This window comes from Lonchura striata, chromosome 2, assembly GCF_046129695.1.
Source record: "Lonchura striata isolate bLonStr1 chromosome 2, bLonStr1.mat, whole genome shotgun sequence".
NCBI classification, from domain to species: Eukaryota; Metazoa; Chordata; class Aves; order Passeriformes; family Estrildidae; genus Lonchura; species Lonchura striata.
In genome coordinates this window covers 9,448,672-9,470,712 of record NC_134604.1, presented here as the reverse complement: position 1 = coordinate 9,470,712, position 22,041 = coordinate 9,448,672, and the positions used below count along the sequence as shown (strand labels likewise).

Here is a 22,041-nt window from a genome sequence, read left to right as displayed (position 1 = left end):
CAGCAAATACAATGGCTGGGTGGGGTTAAAAGGCCCAGACCCAAAATCAACAGAATTTTTTTTTTTTGGTACTCATTCTTCAGTAGCATACTCCTGAAATAATGTAAATCACTAAATGAGACTCTTAGTAATGCATACATCCATAAATATCATATCCTCTGAGCTTTCTTTGCTTCATCAACAGGACACAGGGAACAGTCCACCTGGTCTTCCTTGGTAATTTCATGAAAGATTTGAATTAAACAAAGTACACCAGCAAAAGAAAGTTAATTTGAGCAACTGAAGAAACAGACTTGGCTTTCATAGTCAAAATCTGACTTCATGAACTGAGAGTGCTAAAAATATCATGCTGTGGTTTTCATTTTTGCAGGTATTTAAGGTAGATATTATGGAAATCTTGACAGACATTGTAATTCCATTATCTGAAGTCTCATATGTGTGAGCCAGCTGCCTTGCTGTTTAGGTTCCGCTTACATAACTGAGAAAGCAGCTATTCACCAATGATAATATTTATTTTCACTGTTCTTTTTTCCTTGTATTTATCATCACAATATTATTTTTCTTTCCTGCCTACTCTTAACCTCAGTGGTTGCACTTGGGATTTCAAAGTAAGGGATGCATTAGGACAGAGATTGAGTTTATATGCAGTGAGTTTGGGCAGTAATAAATCCTCCAGATTAGTAAAGATGTGATGCAGCTTCAGCAGATCTTTTCTTTAGTTTTCCTGTACTAGCCAAGTCAAACTAAGATTAGACAATCTTAAGAAAAACAAGGGGTCTTTTTCTCCACTGGCACCCTCACCTAAAGTAGTTCATAACTTAATGCTACTGTTAATTGGTGAACATTCTAAAATATGTCAAGACAAGTTTAAATAGGAGGCAGTAATTGGGATTTGTCCCATATGGGAGTCATCTTGGGCCTGCATAAACAGAGAGATGAATGAAAAGGATTTGCTCCTGTTCAGAACGTGACCTCTCTGGGCTTATTTGGGCTCCTGATGTAACAGGCACTGAAACAGCTAATTAGCTTGGCACTGTTTCAGACAGCTGGATTAGAGTCACTGATAAAATGCAGCAGAAGGCACCTCTTGGCACAGGCCTCTGTAACTCATCCTGCCAGCCTGGAAATCCAGTGGAGTAGAGGGGTCCTCCAGGCTGGGGTTGGAGGCTCCTTCCGAGTCCAGAGAAACCAAGCCATTTGTCAAAGCCACATTAAACTGTACATGCTTATACTGCAAGAACAGAGCAATATTTCTACTGTAAATCAGCCCCAGGTCCAGGCCAAGCTACTGTAAGTTCCTCTCCTGTGTGCAAATACTCTGCCACTCTTTGTAGAAAAGAGAGTTTCACAAACTCAAAGCTTCTTTATAATCCATGGGCATAGTAACCACTGATACCCTCCTAACAAGGAGTTCTCACCAGCTACATTTACTTTACACCAGGGAGCATGAATTTTGTATCAATGTGCTTTAAACCACTTGGGAAATACACTTAACATTTTATGCTCCTGAAGTGATGAGGGTTGCCAGGATGACAGGGAAACGTTTCAAGACAATGGGGATAGAATTCCTGGGGAACACGCTTCTTGGATAACACACCAGGATGAGATGTCTCTACATCAGCTAAGAATAAATAGCAGCAATATTTAGAAAATGATTTGGGGATTAAAAGAAAATTTTCAATGATCATCATCTCTGCTGACTTCACTATTGTGTGCTACCTCACAGAGACAAAATTCAAGACAGTATTTTTTTGAACAATGGTTTTAAGTTTAACTACAGCAAGCCATTCAGCTAAGCAGCAGTTAAATGCAGTATCCTTCTGTGTTTTACAAGATTTTTACTAGTTTAAAAACTTTTGAATGTAATTGGAGAAATATGATACTGTACCAATACAGCAGGAAAAAGCTTATTTAGTTATTCCATATGACTGAATCTGATTTGACATTCTCATGTTCATATATTCTAATAAAGCCTGAGTAGCCTTCTATTCCTGTTCTTTATTTCATACCCTTCCCACTCTACACCCTCCTTTGAAAAATGGTATTGGTATGAGATAATATACTTGCACATTTTGAGCATACAAATAGCAAGAACGTTGAAAAATAATATTCCTACAGCAAGGAACATGGGTTTCAACCTAACTTGGCTGTTACATGGAGTCTGAAATATATGAAGAGATTTAAAACATTCATCTTAGAGTTCAGCTACGCCAGGCTGGCATCGCTTCCCATCTACATTACATTCCCTATGATGTGAAGGGATTCACAGAGCCTTCTTTTCTGCTCTCATTACAGTCTTTGTCACTAGGAATGAAGTATCCAAATTTTAACGCCTCATATATTTTGTCAGCTGGAGTGGTGTGCTATACTACTCTGACCTTTTTGATTGGCTTGCCATTTCAGTTCTCCCTATTTACAGCTTCATTAACCTGTGGGGGAGTGGTGGACTGGCTACCAATCAAGGGACACTCTAGTGAAAAGGTCAGTGTAGTCCAGCATAGTCCAACATATTTATAATCCATCCACCAAACAAGTTTGTACAATTTGTAGAAGTAGAGTTCTCCATTTGGGACAACAGAAGCAGTAAAAAAATGAAGGGACATGATTTCAGCCTGAACCCCAGACATAAGGAAAATGAAAGGAAGCAGAAAAAGGTCTCCAACTCAATTTCAGAGAAACACCACATTTGTTAACCCGCAGTTCTTAACAAAAAACATTTGATCTCAACTGGATGACACTACCCAGATAACTGAAATCTACAATTATTACTATTTTGAATTAGTTTTGAAGTCAACTCTAAGAAGCATACTCTCTGTTTAATATAATCCTGGGAAGAAAGAATGAAAACTGAGCAAGCTCTTTTGCAAAGAGAGCTTTTTAAACAGGAAATATCTGAAGTTTGCCAAAATTCTTTGCTATAGACGTTACTAAACATCATCTTCCATATGAGAAAACATTACTAATAGTTATGTAATTAGTGCCATTTTAAGATAATGGAAAACTGATTAATAAAACAAACTTCTATTTAGACCACAAAGAGATAGGACAAAACTTAGACTAAACATGGGGTTTGATAGCAGAGGGCACTGTGCTGTAGGAGGCTCTGTCTTTCAGATAAGAAGAAAAACTAAACTAATGACCACTTATGATCAGTGAGGTTGTTTTTTGCATGGTAATCTGACTGACCTTGCCAGACTCCAGCTTCTGTAATTACAGGCCTCACAGAATACCTAATTTTTCCTAAATGTAAATGCTTTGTGGTGGCATTGGGGCAAAGGGAAAGAACCTCCTTTCCTAAGTACCTGAGCATTCCTACATGAAATAGAACAGAATTTCTGAGGTGAAAACACAAGAAAATAATTTCACATACAGAGGTTTGAACTGATTATCAAATTACCTGTGAAAGTAAGCTACAGTGAAGAAATTTTAAAAAGCAAGATTTCCTCCTCAATCATTACAATGAACAAATAATGCCAGCTCCAACTAATATTTAATCTTTGTTGGAAGACACTATTTCTCGTCAGAATTAGAAACAGATTCATTAAAGGAATGGACGAATTAGGCATTAATTCAACAGTTTTGGTCCATAAGGATGCCACTGTGTAAGGTTTTATTTCTCCTATGCATTTTAAACCTTTCATCACACCTTCAGTCACATTAGCTTCCCACAATAATTACTAGTATGGACGACAACAGACCAGGGGGTATGTAATTTGGTTCTTTATCAGTTATTCTTTATTTAAAGTAGAACTTAGGAAACAACTAATTACTTGTGTTAATGCTTCAGTTTCTAAGCAAGAGAAAATGTTAAGCTCAAAAAAAAAAACAAAGCATAAACAAAATTGAGGTAGCTAAAAAGTTTCAGAATGGAAAATTACAAAAAAAGCATGAGTTAAGTCAAAAACTAATTGCATCCTAAAAAGTTATACATGTAGTGGACTGCCCTCTGTATCTACACTCAGACCATGGACACGTGATCTTATGCTCCTGAAGAAGCCAGTGAGAGAATTCAAATACTTCTACTTTTCTCCCTGTTTAACACATTGGGGATATTAAAGTCCCATTCATTTTGATACTGTTTAATATCCTTCTATGATAGTGATTTTCTATTTTTCTCAGGGACACCAACCCACCCTTTCATAAGGTATTTTCATATTTGATGCCTGTAACAGACCATGCATGATGCGCAATAACCAGAGTACAAAGGACAGTGAGACTAACAATTCAAATTATAAATAAACAAAATCTTAGTACAGACCTGTCTCATATGACACAAACACCAGAATTTGAACAAAATCTTGTCATTACATGACTTGTCTTTGATGTGCTAGTCACAGAAAATGGTTCTAAGAAGTGTTATCCTAAGTGGTCATTTTCACTTTATTTACCACAAATTAAAGCTGCAAAATTAATTAGATCCTATTGCTAATCAGAGGAATCTGCTCCAAAGAAATACTCTGACATATTGGTAACTTGGTAATGTGTTGAATTTCTGTAGGCCAGTAATTTTTCTTGGCTTGTTCAACATAAACATCTAATAGCAAAAAAAAAAAAAAAAAAAAAAAAAAAAAAAAAAGTAAATCAACACAGTTTTATTGAAGTCTGTGTTGATTTAAGCCATCTGAAGTACTGGCTCAGTACTGAGATTATTTGTTATTACAAGCAAAGCATACGTAAAATCGAGGATATTTTATCTTTAGAGGCTTGGCTGGAAATGTTGTTCTTGGGTACAAGAAGAAAACAGAAGACAAACATTTTGAACATGAAAAAAAAATTGCTCAGATTTAGTGACCTCTGAAGAAAAAACCTGATTGATTTAGTCAACTTAATTCTACACTCATGGTTTCGTGTTGTTGCTTATCACACATGCTCTCTTGCACTATAAAAAATACAAGTCCTTGCTTAATTAATTTTATAATGTATTAGCTGACAGTATAATAATTATGTTTTCCTTAATTCCCTTGATCATTATCTTTGTTGAGTCCTAGCAATGTCTTGGATACATGAGAAACTTCTCAACCTACCAATCTGTTCGGTGGACTCACAGGAAAAACCCAAAAAACCCTGAACAGCCCAAGCCAAACCAACAGGACTTGCAATTGCTGTTAAAGACAAAGAATTGGTAAGTTTATTTTTATTTATATATTGCCATCTGTGAGAAAAGGCAAATCACCACCTGCTGAGGGATAGAGTCCTGCAGTCTGAACTACAGAAGGTGAGGTTCATGTCCATGCATAGACCTGAATTTGCCTTTCCCAACAAAGGTACCTGCAACTCTTTCCTTATCCATCATCATCTTCTCTACATGATCCCTTGGAACAGCCAAGACCCAAATAAATGCTAAATACTACTGCTATATATTTTATAAAATAAGTTGTAAAAGGAAAGGTATTTTTAATAGTTTGTGGCGCTACTGAGGACATCAGGAAACATAAGAGGGCAGGGGGTACTAAGGTACCTCAGAAAGGCAATTACTGGTGGTATTTGTTCCTTCTGATGAAACACTGCTTCTACTTGAAGATAATTTCTGATCTTTCTGAAGAAATTAAAACAGTCTATGCATAACCATTTACTAGGGATAAAAAGATTTCTGCCTGGCTAATGCAGGTATCTGAGTGAAGCTGTGAAGTATGGGTTTCATTAAACCATTTTGCTATTTCAAATGAAGTTTCCTTCATGTTTTATAAGCATCCCAAAAGCAATGCCAGGAACACTCTTAACTCAGTGGTTTGTGTATAAATGCAAATGAACTCAGGCATTCAGGTTCCAAACATGGGGAGAACAGCATAGAGAAACCATTACCATTTAAATGATTTTTTTTTCAATACATATATGGACATGAGAGGTTAATTAAAAATGCACTATTAAAGCTGACTTTGTAAGTAGCAGTCATTTAGTCCTTTGTATCAGGCCAGACCTTAAAAGCCATTTTACTTTCTTAATTGTAAAGTTCCCAATCAGCAATACTTTTCCAAAATGATAAGCCTTCATTCTGTTTACAAGCACCTAGATAGATCGCTAACTCTTGAATACTTTTCCTGTTGAAAGGAATAAATAAAGTAAGGTTTACTAAAGCTATCTACTGGATATCAGACAAAAATGAATTTTCAAAGTGAAAAATCTACTTAAGTTTAGGCAACACTCCCCCATCTCACTTATTAAAAGAACAAAGCTTTCCTTTAAGTACATCAAAAAGGAAGTAAACTTAAACCCCTTAAAAATTAGGTACAAAAGGCACACAGAGTGACTGGGGGGATGAAAGGTGGGGTAGATCTCAGATGACATGAGGTGTGCCTACAAAAGCAAGCAGGGCTGTCAGCAGAAAGAATTCAGGGAACAAAGAAGTTGATGCCCCAAAATAAGCACCATAAGAGTCTTTTCCTATTATAAGCTTTAGTTTGTCCCTGTGGACCTTCCCAGACCCCTGAAAGGAACCCAGTCCATGGGCTCTACAAGCTCTGCAAAGCAAAGAATTGAGAGAATGGGGAGGGGGCTTGTTTTCAGGAGGAAGCCTCTACTGTGAACTAAAATGCTTTTACACAGTGCTGCATCCTGGACTGCAAATGGAAGAGAAATAGCAGATGTTCATCCCTCTTCCACAGCGATGACAGACTTTGTTTACAGGTTTCTCAAAAAGTCATTCTTTCAATTGCCACTATGTATATTTAGCAGACACAATGCTTACAAAATGCAATTTAGACATATCTCACTGCAGAATACGAAACTACTGCTGTTTCCCTCTGTGAAGGGTTGCGTGTGACCTGAGCACAGCGGTTCAGTAGGTGAACTTTCGGAGAGGCAGCAGAGGTGGAACGCATTAGTGTCACTTAGAGGAACATCAGACATTTTGGGGTTGGTTCCATGCAACCCACAGCCAAATAAAATGCTGTGGGAATATTTCTTAACTGAAGCATTTCACCAGTTCATTTCTTGGAAAAGGATTTTATTTGAAAGAATGAAACATTGCCACCCCTTAAACGGTTTGTCTCTAGGCCAAGGAATGATCTCTGTGCTGAGTGGGCACAGCACTTTACAGACTTGATGATTAAATGATAATGGCAGCATTTCAACAAAAGTAACATTAACTGCTTGGAGCAAAAGCAGAAGTGGAGATCATGCTAGAGATTCCTAAACAATGAAAAACATTTTGCTCATACTTCCTCTCCATCGTAGAGATGAATTGAGACATCACTTAGCCTCTGTATCTTCCCACTTTTATGTTAATTTTTGCCTGCATTTCTCACTGATTTTGTTGTTTCTTGATATCTCTTTTTATACATATAGCCTGACTGGGGGAGATGTTTTTGGGGATTTGCTAAAAGGTAGATTTCCCCAGCATTAATAACAGCATGCCTGAAGCAGCTGAAATATTGTTAGAATTTTGCATCAAAATATTATAGAAAGCACATCTCTGAAGGAAGTCCCTGGGGGATCACACAGTAGTTGCAGTTTCTATTGTATTTCTCTTTACATTTGTATCTCCACTTGAACATGAATATCAAGTTTTAGAGAAACAGGATAATATCTGCTTGAAACAGCACAAATATTGCACATGAAAAGCAGCATAAATTTGCACCCCTAGTATTTGCAAATAAATTCACACAAGTTCTGTGTCACACAAAAGACAGAGTGGTGATCATAGCACCCAAAATCATAAGGGTCATTAACTTGATGCAAAAAGTGCATTTAATTTTATAACTTCTTCAGGCTTAAAAAGCAGAGTAATTTTAAAGCTACACACAAATTTTCAAGCTGAGGCTACCCATGAAACAATAGAGGTTTTCAAAAAAACCTGGAGAGACAGAAGCCAAGAGACAGAAAGGCAGAAGCCAAGAGAAGGGAAAAATCTCTCCACAGACATGTCACTCTCCAAGGAAAAAAAGTCTAATCATGAGACATTTGCCACCACTTCCTTCAGTCAGCAAAACCCTCTTAAACAATGAAGCAAACACAGAATTGAGCAGCAGGACTCACTTTCATACTCATATTAATATTATCTAGGAATAAGTTCAATTGCCACAACAAATTTCTGTACTCCTTGTTATCTGAATAATAATGTGCCAAACTTTATGAATGGCAAAGAAATAATCATGTGAGAATTAATAGATGTCCCCAATGATTCCTTATAAAGGCAAGTAATGACTGTACTACATGTTTATGTGCAGTTTGTGATTTTACAATGCAAACAAATGTGAACTTATAGAAAAAAGATTATGATGGAGCAATAAACTGACAAGGAGACTTTTTTTTTTCAGTGTGCTCATGCTGTATACAAAAGGGAGATATTATATGCCCAGATTACATAGTTATTTCTAGTGCCTCCTGCCCCACCAAGTGGACTAATAGTGTTATTTTTTTTATCATAAATTTATATATTTGCCTTTCAGGAACAAATGAAGTATATGTTCCCATAGCAACAAAAGCTAATTCTTTACAAATTGAAGTCTGAGCCCTTAGCACTGAATTCCATGGAAGCTTACTTTCATATGGATCTTTGAAATGTGCTATTATACAGGGAGTTTTAATCTACAAAGCTCAAAGATATGTGGGGGGAAAATCAGTAATCTATACATGGCATAATATTCACATCTCTAAATGCACCACAAAATTTCTTAATCTTTCACCCTGAAAATCCATCATACCCCGAAAAATCTGTTTAACATATCTGCTGCTGCTTTTTACAAAATTTGTGTTCCAAAACATAATGGTCATTAGACAGTTTACAGTTTCCTGACAGAGAGCCTTGGAAAATGTGATATTCAGTGAGTTCCAGTTTTCTAAGAAGAGGGACAGCAATTAGGCATACTCAGTTTAAATAAGCAAATAAATACTCTTTCAGCACATGAAATTAATAGGACCAGAGAAGTTTTCCAAGGACAACAACAACAGGATTCAACCAAATGCCAAGTCATGTTCTAAAACCTTAAGGAAAAACTTACTAAACTATGTCTGGGATAAAGAAATAATTTAATCAAGAATCCTAACCATTAATTCATGTCTCCCTTTTAAAATAAACACATTCCACACAACCTCCACCCTTCCCAAAAGTGAGCTTGATTTATTTCCCTTTGTAGCTGAAGGTCTCCCTTCACCCTTCTCATGGGACAGCCACAACATGATTTCTCCTCTCCAACTCTTGCTTTCAAGTTTTGAAAGACTAGCTAACCTCTCTAGTGCAAGTCACAGAATGCTTAGCTTCATTCATACTTCTCTATCATAAATTTTTAAAATAGCTCACAAAGGGGCCAAAGCATGTGCTCAAAATTTAATCTAGATATACACAATTCAGAGAATAATTTCTCTTTGTGGAAGATGAAAGTTAAACCATACTAAGTTATAATTTTTTTGGCTATGGGAGGTCTCAATAAATTTCCATTACCAAGCAATTTTTCTTAAATTCATAACAGATCAAATCCTCTCATCTCCCAATTGTATTCGAGTGAGTTTTATATACAGCAGTGTAACACAGCATTTGTATTAAATTTTCATGATTTCTCAGAAAAGGCATCTCCTATCTACATTTAGATTGTAATGCCCATTCTCTCCAGGAACACCCTAAATCACTACACTCCTATCTGACCTCTGTCCATTGATATTTTAAATATTATTGACACTACAAAGAAATTAAATACTTGGGAAATTATACGCTCAAACAAGTATTCAAATAGAGGATGAAAGCATTTTCCAAACGCTCTGGTGTGAATGCAATTATGACTCAGAATAACTGGACACATGCATGTCAATGACCAGCAACCTGGAAATTACTGTATTTTACTTTTCTTGAGACTTTTCTCCAGTTTGGCTTAGTTTGGCACAACCAAGGAAGGAACAGATCTGGGAACAACACAAAAACTGGAGGATAGCAGTGGATATGCTGACAGTTGTACCTTCAAGCAACCAAGAAAAGGCAAAATAGCCCAGTGAAGAGGAGAAAAACACTAACATGCTTCATGTAATTCTCTGAAATCAGGAAAATTCTTCTTTATTAGAAGGAAGAGTAGGAGCATAGCCTAGTCACTACAAAAGGAACAGAATTCCCATTGTGATAAATTTTGTCTAAAAAGGAGGCAAAGCACAGTATCTAAGCAAATTTACTGAACTGCAGCCCAAGTGGCCACTGTCCTTTATAAGATGCTGAGACTTTCCACAGCCACAGGAAAATAGTGCCCCACAAACTGTGTTTCTTGCAGCTCTATAGAAGCAAATGTATCCCCTTAAGATGTTTATATATTGCCTATCTCATCCCTAAAACAGTGACTGGAGCCTTGCCTTATGAAAAAATGTGACCGAGATGTTTAGAAAAGCAACTTTAAATTACAAAAATATAGATTTAATATTTTTTATTCTTTCCTGCTGTTTCACAAGATATGAGTGTTTTCATCTTCCTCATTATAAGAATACTGCATTGAAGTGACAGCTACTAAAAATGTACATCACTCATGCCCTTGGTTTGAAACACTAGGAATGATGGGTACAGTTCTGGTTTCAAATATCTCAATAAATCCCACCATTAATCTCATAGCAAGGCTCTAATGTTTTTTTATAAGATATTACTCCATATATTCTTGCATTCCAAAGACCAATATGGGTATATATGCAACAATAAGCCTGGAAGACACTCAGGGTTATTTGATTTTTAAAATTCATCACTAAGTCAGGTACAGAATTATGCAATGACACCAGGAATGGCCATTACAAAGCATCAGTTGCTTTAGCTCATGCTACTGTAATCTTTTTTGCATACCACAGGGCAGCAAATTCTGAAATAGGGGCTGTTAGATACTGGAAACATTTCTGAAGAGTTCGTAATTTTTTAAGACCTTAAAATCAGTATAATCCAAACTATTTCCCTGGTTACATTTCATCTCCTCTGTGCCAATTAAACTTTCCAGACAAACCATATAGAATCACAGATATATTCCTCAAAAGCCTTTTACATTTTTACTCCTTTTCCAACATTCACTCCTGAATTATGCATTTAAAGCAAACTCAGAAACTCTTTAAATATCTCATCATCTTTTATTTAGAGACAGCTTAACATGAAAAGTCCTGTTAGAAGGATTTGTTTTACATTTTTAAAGAGCAATATTTCCTTTACAGCCAAGCCTTAAGTGGTCTTACTTAAAAGCAGTATTAGCTTCTTTCAGGAGTTTTTATTGGATTTGCACTAGTGGTAGTAAAAGCCATTTCTAAATGTCTAAATCAGTAGCAATACACTTTGTTCATCTCTGTTTGCCCCAATGTTAATATGTCTTCAAGCTAAAAACCAAAAAATAACCCCCTCAAGCCCCCAACAAAACACATAAACATTTATTTCTCTGATGTTTCCAGAGATGATCAATATGGCAATTTCCTGCCAACCCAGAAGTCTAATTACCACTCATTTTCAGAGACTGACAAGGCAGAAGTATTCAAGTGTTCTGGAAATAAGTCACAGACACTCATTAGAGAGCCCTAGAAGATGATTCTTTGCCTTTTCCTCAGGAAAATAGGTATCTCATTATGGTTTATGTGAAGAAGCTGGGTGATAGCACCAGTGAAATTCAAGTGGCTGGGGTGCAAAAGAAGTGACTCTATATAGATAGATAGAATGGGCTGGAAGGGGATGTGAAACCATTGTGAATAAATTTTGGGTTGTGCATTTGTAACTGATTTCTCTTAGGTTGGAATGAGTAGCTCCAGAGTAGATTCCTGTGGCAGGCTCTGTGTCCCTCCAATACACATATTCAGGGTACCTCCTCTCACACTACATTTTAAAAGTTAAAAAGTTTACCCATGAGACTATTCCTTAATGCCTCATAAGCATGAATAAAAATAAAACTGTTCATTCCTTTTGCAGTAAAATCATACTGAATGCATATGTTCAAGACATCCTCTTTTCAAATCAGATGGCCTCTGCTAATCTGCAGATTTTTAAGAGAAATCTCTGCCACTCTGCCTATATGTGCTAGAAATACCCCATCATCCAGCATGCAACAGCAAATTTTTCTGGCCTTCTTCGTTGCAAATGCCTTGAGTGAAAGGGTTGTCCTCTGGCAGAAACTGCTTAGCACTTGGTTAAATGCCTGGTGGTTTTCTCATTCTTAAAATAAAAAGGTCAGTGCTATGATGGAATAAAAAAAGGTGTCTTACAGAAGGTATTTGTCAAGGGACAGGTGAGGAAGAGGTTGGCAAGATAAAGAAAGGGAATAAAATTAGACTATGTTTGGGAAGGAAAGAAAGAAAATATTTTAATATGCCAATAAATAAATAAACATGAAAAAATAACTAACCCAAAATCTGTATAATTGAAATCATGACTTTTTGGCATTGTGCTGTGAATCCCTAAGGAAAAAGGTTCTTAGGTTTACCTTGAGGATCACAAATGAGATAAAAGGTGACTTAGCAGAGACATCCACCACTGGCAGCTGAGCACTGCAGTACATCCCAGATTCCTGGAGAGCCTCTTCTGGCACACAGGTTTTTTCTTTGTGCCATATGTTTTATGCAGGGAAATGATCTGCTGGGTTAAGTGTGCTACTGGCTCTTACAGTGCACCCACAGATGCTGACTGCTCTGCTATAAGAAGAATATTTGCTGCAGTGCTACTGGAGAGGTGTTGGCAGGTTCAAAGAGTGCTCAGGCATGGCCCAAATTCACTGGGTCTGTTTTAGGAAGCAAGCTAGAAATTACATTTCCAGAAAAATAATACAGTGCCCAGTGTCAGAAATGTTGTCTAGCCTTTCTACAACTCCCTTTTATTGCTCAGATGTGTAGTCCATTAGGAAAAAAAAAAAAAGAAAGACAAGGTTTGCCAAGAAAAGTAAGGTGATCTCTGGTTTGAGATTAGCACTCAGGGTCTTTCAGAGAAAAGATTTGAAAAGTTGGCAGGAGAAAAGTTTGAAGGAAAGCTCATAAGGACTACAGGAAAAGAACACTTCTAGAGATTTTCTCACAAGAGTATTAAAACAAATTTTCCATATCCATCTTGATTTATTCCAGCATACATCTTTGTTCTATCTGGCATCTCAGAGGCTCCTCAGTGTAGTGAGAACAAGCCACATAAATAAGATGGAAGTTTCATGTAACGTTAACTATTTAAGACAGAATTACTGCTGTCAAAACACATATTTATTAGAAATGGATAAGTGGAAAGGAAATTATTCTATTCTACTAATTTTATCCATCTCATAATTTCTAATTAAATGGAGTCTGTATCTCAATTGCTCTGGTTTTTGGAATTAAAGAACTGCAACTCCTATGATAAGCTATTCCCTCATCTCTAAATACAAACCATTTAATTTGCTTAATATACCTAAATTTGTAACAGCTAAATTGTAATTTTAAAAGAGTAATGTTGCTGCTCTTTTTTTTTTAATAGTATGATCTTAAAATAAGCATATATTTGTGATATTTTTTTAAAACAGCTTGAAACATTTAATATCAGTCCTGTTTATAATTTCAAGAGTCCACGAGCATGTAAAGTAGCTAGATTTGTTGTGTGGTAAGGCTACTTTCTATATAATAGGATAGATTTTGCTAAAAAACAGAGCCAACTCTGACAAGCACTGTATTTTCAATACACAGAGATAGCTGAAGGGAGCAGTGTGAGAGCAGCAGGTGTTAGAGGCATTCTTCTGCCCTGCTATCAAAGCAATGCCACACTCCACATCTTCATGTCAAACAGGTTAAAAAGCAAATATCCCAAAATAGCTCCATCCTAACCAAGTGACCCAATATCACCTTCAATCAGATTTTTTTGTAAGATTACCGTAAGTTAAACTTCCTGGAGAGTTTTTCAAAATGTACTCTCAGCAACTTCCACAGCTTCCTTTGAAAGACCAGCCTATGTAAGGCACTTGATTTCAAATGATTTGCATTTAAATATAAATCTATTAGAATTAAAAATAAATATGCTTAGCCAACATACAAGATGATATTGCTTCATTTTTTTTTTACAGGAAAACCTTAATTAATAAACCTGACTTGATAATGCTGGGAAACTTACAATATCTTTGAAAGCAAGTCTGGAAAACATTCTGTAGCAAGATTTTTTTAAGTTACCATATAAATGTGAATTGCATGATCATGAGACAAAAGTAGAATCCTGAATATTCTGAGTGACAGTGTTCTTACTGATTAATAAGTGTGACTCCTCCAAAGTATTAAAATGAGGGTTCAGTTTCATAAAATATCAAATTATCAAACTGACTAGCCAGTACTTAGATGGAATTTAAGGGTTTCTGAAGGATACACTAGGTGACAGTTTGCCTGAAGAAATAAAAACAGGAAATATATGTAAATTTTCCTTATAGCTGTTTTAGAAAACCTTCATCTGTTGAAGAATACACCCTATTTTAGGCAACAATTGTTGTTTTTTCTAGAAAAGAGCTGAACAGAGTTAAAAGTCTCAAAACATTAAAAATACAAACATACTCAGGCAATGTGAGGATTCCATCACAATAAAAAACACACATTGGGTTTATACTTCTAATTAGAAGTGCAAGAGTTTTGTATTTTCCAGTGAGGCAGGACAAGCACGTTTTACAGCCAAGAGCTTCAATCCCTGCATCCCTCCAGGTCTGTACAGCCTCACTACCCTTGGAAGCTTTAGGGGCAGTTTACTGAGCATTTTGGAGATACTTAAGAATGCTCTTTTGTGGAGAGAAATTTAAAATTATAAAATTACAAACTGGCAATCACCTCCACAAAGAAGACAACAAACTAAATGGCTCTTCTTTGAATGAAGCCATTGGGCACATCCATTTGCGGCCAGAGCTTCAATCCCAACAGAGCAGAGCACAGTTAAGATATGAGGCTGACTCCAGTAGAGCCTTCCAAACCCTTACAGTAATATTCCTTTGGGAGCCAAGAGGTATTTTACTATACAATGATTGACACCATCGACACCAGTAAGTCTTTGTGAACCACTTCTCAGTGGCACCAAAGACACTGAGAGCACTTTAAAACACCCTCCTTATGTCACTGGTCTTCAGGCCAAAGGGAAATGGGGAACAAGGCAAGAACAGACATCTACTGGGGAAGTCATCCCATTCGACTTGCTGGAATCAAGTTATTCCAAAAAGGGAGCCAATCTAAGATGGCTTGAGGACACTTTTGGAACTAATGGAAAATTAATTTCTTAAAGAGAGTGCAATCCATGCAATAGCTTTCCAGTAATCTGAAAAAAAATTCCTGTGTACATGAGTATAAAGTATGACAATCTAAGCCAATGATACCTATGGAAAGGTAAAGCTCAGCACCAGCACTGTCATAGTTCTTGAGACTATGAATTGCTGTTCAGAACAAGTTGTCCAGGCTAAGTCAAGCCCCATCTGGTCAGGATGTCTGGATTTTAGCTTAAATTATTCCCAACTGGCATCTGATCATGCACTGTCTCCAGAGAGACACTGCACATTGCTGCTCCTTAGCATATCCAGTAAGGATGTGACCATCAGCCCCATGGATCCCCTGTCACCCAACCCTCACAGGGACCTTGGGTAGGCAGCAAGTCTCTCCCCATGCCCAATTAATAAGGTTTATATAATAAATGCAGAACAGTTGTGGATTAATTAATTCTCAGATTAAATCTGATAGTTTGAAATACTCTTTAGCACTTTCCTACTCTTTACTGTTGTGGTTTAACCCCAGCCAGCATCCATGACCCACACAGCCAATGACTCACTCTCTCTACCAGTGGGATGGAAGAGAGAATCAGAAAGATAAAATAGCTCATGAGCTGAGATCAAGACAGTTTAACAGGGAAGGTAAAAGCCATGCACACACAAGCAAGGAAAAATAAGGAATTCATTCACTACTTCCTGTGGGCAGGCAGGTGTTCATCCACCACCAGGAGCAAAAGGCTCCATCATACAGAACAATGATTTGGGAGACAAATGGCACCACTGCCAATGTCACTCCCTTCCTCCTTCTTCCCCCCAGTTTATACACTGAGCCTGATGCCATGTGGTCTGGAATATCCCTTTGGTCAACTTGGGCCACCTATCCTTGGCTGTCTCCTCCCAACCTCCCATACAGTGTGGCACAGGGAAAGCAGAGAAGTCCTTGGCTCTGTGCAAGTCTTGCTTAGCAATAACAGAAACATCTCTATATTATCAACCCTGTGTCCAGCACAAATCCAAAACACAGCCCCAGACAAGACACTGGGAAGAAAATAAATTCTACCCCAGCCAAAACCAGCTGGGGAAGAAGAAAATAATAAAACCCCCAAAAACACACACATCAAAATAAAAAACCACAAAAACCAACCAACCAAAAAAAAAAAAACAAAACCCAAGAAAACCCCAACAATACCAAAGCAAAGAGAAACGAAGAAATAAAGTGTTAAAGAAATATTCTGTCACCTTGTCCACTTTGTGTGTAAAAAGGTTACCAAAAGCAACACTATGAAATGTGAATTATTTCACAGTTGTTTTTACCATGTTGAATAGTGCTGGGTTTGCATTCAAAATACAACAGCTACAAGTGAAGTTAATTGATTCTTTTTCTGTGCTCTGCAGTAAAATTTGCCATAAATAATAATAAAAATACAGATTCTTTTCCTAAGCCAACAGTAGAAAAAATATCGGTCAACTTTTTACTGTCAGTAAAAGCCTGAACAGTTAATGGTATCAAACAAAATCAGTTTATTAGCCATACCTTTTCCTGGTAAAAAAGGCATTGTTTCAAACCATACATTTAAAATGTTTAACACACTTTTGGCAAGCATATGGGCTCTGATTGTCAAACATATGCCATAAATTCATAGTCAGAGTCAGGGCAAATCATTTGACCTTCTTGTGGCTCAGACAATCCAGCTGTAAAATTAGATGAAAGCAGAACAGAAAAACAGATGCTGCTGCATCCAATTTGAGCTTTCTTGAGCAAACAACATCTTAAGAGAGCAGAATTAATGCCTTGTATGAACTGCAATATTTTATTTCATGCTTATCAGCACAATCTGTAAATTAAAATAAAAACCTGAAAAACTTTGCAAGCCTGCCATTTGTATGACATTGAATTTCCAAATTTACAAATTATTGAAATGTTTCCAAGGACAGGCAGTAGCTACCTAGAAAACTGAGCCTACTGGGCCTTTGGCAAGGAAGGTTTTCCTGGAATGAGCTGGGTACCACAGTTTAAACCATCTGTCAAATCCACTATGGACCCACAAGAGCTTAGAGGGCCATGCAGAGAGAAGGCCAGGCCAAAGCATCTGACACATGCATGGGTTGAGCTCATTTTCCAGGCAGTCAGCCACCCCAGAAGCTCCACCTGGAATTTGACATTCTTCTTTCCCCTTACCAAGTCATAGGGAAATCTACTTTTTGCTCGTGTCCGGGTTGCCAGCTTCTGCTGGGCTCCAGTGTGTTGGCAGCTGATAAGAGTGTGCTGCAGTATCCTATCCAGAAAGATCTGCCTCCCCTGCTAGGAGGAATCCATCACATCTATGCTACAACTACAGCTGTGCAAACACAGCTAGTGAAATTCCTAAAAAGCTTAAAACCACAGTTTGCTCCCAGGCTGGAAGGCAGAACTTCAGCAGGGGTAATTGCAGACACCCACAGGGGAATATGAAAATATGAACTGCCACCTTGCTGGTTTGGGATTTTCCAAGTTTATATTGGGAAAAGATTAAAAATCCTGAAGGAAATTTTAAAAAGAAAAAAAAAAAAACACAAAACAGCACCAGAACGCACATCCCACAAGTCAGGTTTGCTTACTTGTGTTAGTACTCGGAAATAACACTACTTCTGCTTCAAAGGCAAATTAGGAAACACATCCGAATTTGCACATTGTCTGTTGACCTCACTTTTTGGAGGTGGGAAAACTGTATTTGGATTATATTCCAGAACATCATTTGGAACAAATAAATAAAGAAAAAAACTAAGTTTAACCTAAGAAAGAGTGAAATTCACGTGTTGCATGTTATCCCCCCGTTATTCTTTTCCATTTCTTGACTACATTAAAGTACTCAATGAATTCAGACAGAACCTGAAACCGTGTTGGCTTCACCCCCTTTTCCAAAGCAAAAATTATGCCCTGCTCAGTAATTGCCTTCCCCTACTGGAAACCAAGCTACCATAAACCAGGTTCTGATGTTGCTCTAGCTATTTGAAAGCCCTAAGTACCACAGGGTCTTCACTGATGACTCTGTGTCTTGGATATAATGAGATTAAGCACAACAGAGCCAGAACACTAAACCATTTTTTTTTAGCAATGCTGTCCAACTGTGCCAACAGGTGTGGTTTTCATTACAAATAATAAGGAAATGCTGATAATACTGTACTATATTTTTTGTGGCAGCAAAGAAAATAAATTCTTCCTAACTATATTAACCCTGTTTTTGCCCTACAATAATAAAGCTGATGGAAATACATTTCTCTTATAAACACTTTCTCATACCTTTGGAGCTGTTTATGAGTAAGGAGTTATCACATTAAATATCCTGTCATTCTGAAATTTAAATCATGTAGCAATATCCAGTATTACAACTTAAGGGTACATTACATTTTCAGATAAAGATTTTTCACTGTTTCGGAAAAAAGACCCTTTTTTTTTAAAGAATTTGCATAAATTCTTGTCATTTTATCTAATTTGGTTCTTTCATGGATCCAATCCATCACTTGGTTTCTAAGATAGCTTTTGCAATTGAATACTGATTTGCCAGAGAATGTATGCATATTTTATATCTTCTTGAAAACAGAGTTTAAAGAATAGTGTGAATTCCCTGGAAAGCAAGCTGTAGAGAAATGAAGCCAAAGTCTTTGTTAATAAATGTCACAGTTTAATCAAATATAAAATAAAGAGAGACAATTACAAGTTATATAAGTAAGACATTCTACTAGAAGGGCAAAGAACACATCACACTTCACCAATGAGACAAAATTATCTTTGTTCTTGCCTGTTTAGATTACATAAACTCTCACAAACCAACTTTATTTTTTCATACGCTGAAGTAGATAATCACCTTGGATAAAATATTATCCAACAGTAGGTGTACAAAGATACCTTCTGGTGAATGAACAAAGAAAAAGATGGCATTACTTGTTTTGCAAAGAAGACAGCAGGAAGATCACAAAGGATTAAACCACATCTTAATTCCCCAACACCTTGAGCATTGTGGATGGATAATATTTGTATGTTTCTAGTTATCTGTGAATTTTAATTAAACATGAATGCTTCTGTCAAATGGCAAAGAACTTCATTTGATATTCCAATCCAGTCCTAAACTCTTAAACATGAGGTTAAAGAGTTCTATAACTAGAGGGCAATAGAATTTGTATGTAACAATATTTTTGTTTGAGTGGGGACAGCTCATTCAAGCAGGAGAGAGACAAGAACAATAAAATGCTACTTCACATGTTATGGAACTGCATCTTTTTGGGGGAAATCTTGAATTCTCTGTTCCAGATCAGCCCATTTCAACATTGGTATCTCAGTTCAAATATTTACCTGAGGACAACTTGTCTGCATAAGAGCAGTTTCTGAGGAACTACTCAAAGCCCTTCTCCATCAGCTTTACTCTTCCCATCAAAACACTTTAAAGCCCATGATAGGTCCCACAGCTAAGTTAGCTTTTTGGAAGGCCAAGGGGCAGCTGGTAGCTGAGAAGCTGAACAAAAAAGAAGTCTGCCATGGCAAAGCAGGGCTGAGTTCACCAAGCACGTGTCCATAAGGAACCAAGTGGAGAGTTTGCCTGCTTGTTTCTTCCCATGGGGCATTTCCAAAGAGCTTGTGTGCAAGGCTGGGAATGCCACTTGCACTTGTGTCTTCTGTGGGAGGGGAGAAGGCAGGCTAAAAAGAGATTAAGTGGATAAAGAACAATATCCTCCTGAAAGTTTTAGGGTTTTCCTTTTTCTTATACCCAGTTGTAAGGCTGTGCCTGAGAAACCTGTGTGGAACAGCTCAAGAGCCCTTGGCTTCAGCTACATCTTGGCTGTTGTTTTATCCACAATAACAGCAAAATCCTTGCCAAAAAAAACCCCCAAACCTGTTTAAAAACAGAATTTAAGACTCTAAGGTTGCCATGCTGAATGGATTATTGGGCAATCCGTATTTGGAAGCAGTGGTCATCTACTGAGAGAGTATTCAGGTACCACTTTCTGCCTGAGAAAGCCAAAATGGTTGACAGAGCACATCCACACTGGAAATGCTGTGGGTTTGCAGCATGATGGGTGTAGGTATCCCATGCTGCATGGAAGAGAACCAGGAAAAATATTTTCTTTCAGCACAAAACATGAAGAGATTTGGCTAAAGCATTTTTTATTCCTGAAAAAGTTAGCCAATGAGCACCAAAAAACCTCAGAAACAAATAACTTTGCTCAAATCAGGAATGTGTCCAAGAAAGTAGATGGCTTTGGAGTGCAAGTAATTTACAGATTGCATAGTCAAAAGCCCTTCAACAGGGCCTGGGTAACCATATGAGAGGAGAACAAGGTGAAGAGTAAGGAAAATCCCCAGAGGAATAATTACTGATATTATGTACAAATTTGATTAGGAACATCTGGAAAAATTCCAGCTGAGGAGTAGAGAATATTCAAACACTTTAATTTCACATAACCAAGCTGTGTTTTCGCATGTACATAGCTCTTTAGAGCCCCTGCTAACTTTTTCAGGAACTTACAAATTACTATTAATTCAGAAAATTAATCTCAGAATATGATGCTGTAAAATATTAAAATCTCTTTTCCTATAATTTGGTAGTGTATATTACAATAATCTTTTCAGCCACCAAATCAAAAGAAAAAAAGCAGACTGACTTTAATGGCTGACAGTTCACATTGCTTTGGGTCACCTTTTACAATGAAGGTGTGATAAAAATAAAAACAAACTCCAGAAATCTTTATTTCCAGCTGATGACTAATTTCCAATTATATGAATAATTAATAAAATAATTTAAAGAAAAATCAGTGTACGTTCAGATAGTAAATGCAGATCAAAGCTGTTCTATGTTAATAAAATATTGAGCTACATAATATTCCTGAACAGAGTGGGGTTTTTGTCAGGAAGATAAGTTAATTGGTATTCTGACCTTTCACTTTCTCTGTTAACCTGAAGCTAACAGGAAGGACAGTTGTTCTGGAAGGAAGTGTCTAACAAGATATTTAAATTTTTATTGTCTCAAACAGCCTTTTACATTCTTAGTCAAACAGCCTGCAACAGAACTAAGCCTGTCTGTGACTGTCGAGTGCGCTGTGGCAATGTCAAGGACTTCTTTTATTATTTATATATATATTTTTTGGTTCACTTTGGCTTGTTTTCCCAAGACCTGGCTGATCTCACTGGAAAGTGTTCCATTTATCCAGCTAGGACAAATCAGCCAGCAGAGGAGAGCTCCGTGCCCAATCGATACCCCCGGCACGCACCGACAAGCAGCATCAGCGTCATCTCCCCCTCCCCCAGAAAATGCACTGGCAAAATGTGCACTCCAGAGATGGAAATGTTATCACAGCACAGGTCAGTAAACTATTGATGGGACTAAGAAACGTCTACTGATGTACAGGGAATGATGTGTGGCAGTTTGATCTAGCAAGGGGACTATTTGGTATGCCAAACACAGCTCTCTGCTCGGTGTTGTCTTTTTGGCTCACTTTAAAATGCTTCAATGTCAAAGCTTCAGCTGGCATGGGATCATATTGTAGGGATGTCTGCAGCACATGTTAAAAAAAATAAAAACCAGAACTTTTTTAGTAAATTGAAATATTCTAAAAAATTAACTTCTAGTTTATCACGTCTTAAAGTGTCAGAGCCTTCATACAGCTCTAACTTCATCTTATACACAAATGATGGCTTTCAATGACTAGATAGTCAAGCTTACTAATGTTCTAATTATGTCAGTGCAAATTAGATATACAGTAGTTTAAATTGCTTTGATAATGCCTGTAGGGTGACTACTAGCAATGAGAGAAATATCAGGTTAGACATTTGGGTCACAGCGTGTCAACCTTTCCTAACAAAGTTGACTTTTTCTTCTGATTTTAGTTTTGCTATAACATAAGTTTTAGATCCCAAGTTCAATTTGTTTGGGGGAGGAAAAACAAAATAAAAACCATTGGAAGA

General features: G+C 37.1%; 1 protein-coding gene and 1 long non-coding RNA gene across 6 annotated transcripts in view; one reads left to right on the top strand and one right to left on the bottom strand.

Moving 5' to 3' along the window:
- Positions 1–22,041, bottom strand: part of ROBO2 (roundabout guidance receptor 2) — an 857,210-nt gene that overhangs the window by 653,306 nt on the left and 181,863 nt on the right. The window lies entirely within an intron of this gene.
- LOC110471624 (uncharacterized) overlaps positions 21,361–22,041 on the top strand; it is a 51,124-nt gene continuing 50,443 nt past the window's right edge. The window contains exon 1 of the long non-coding RNA XR_004148828.2: positions 21,361–21,438. This is a non-coding gene — a long non-coding RNA (uncharacterized LOC110471624). The remainder of the gene's footprint in view (positions 21,439–22,041) is intronic.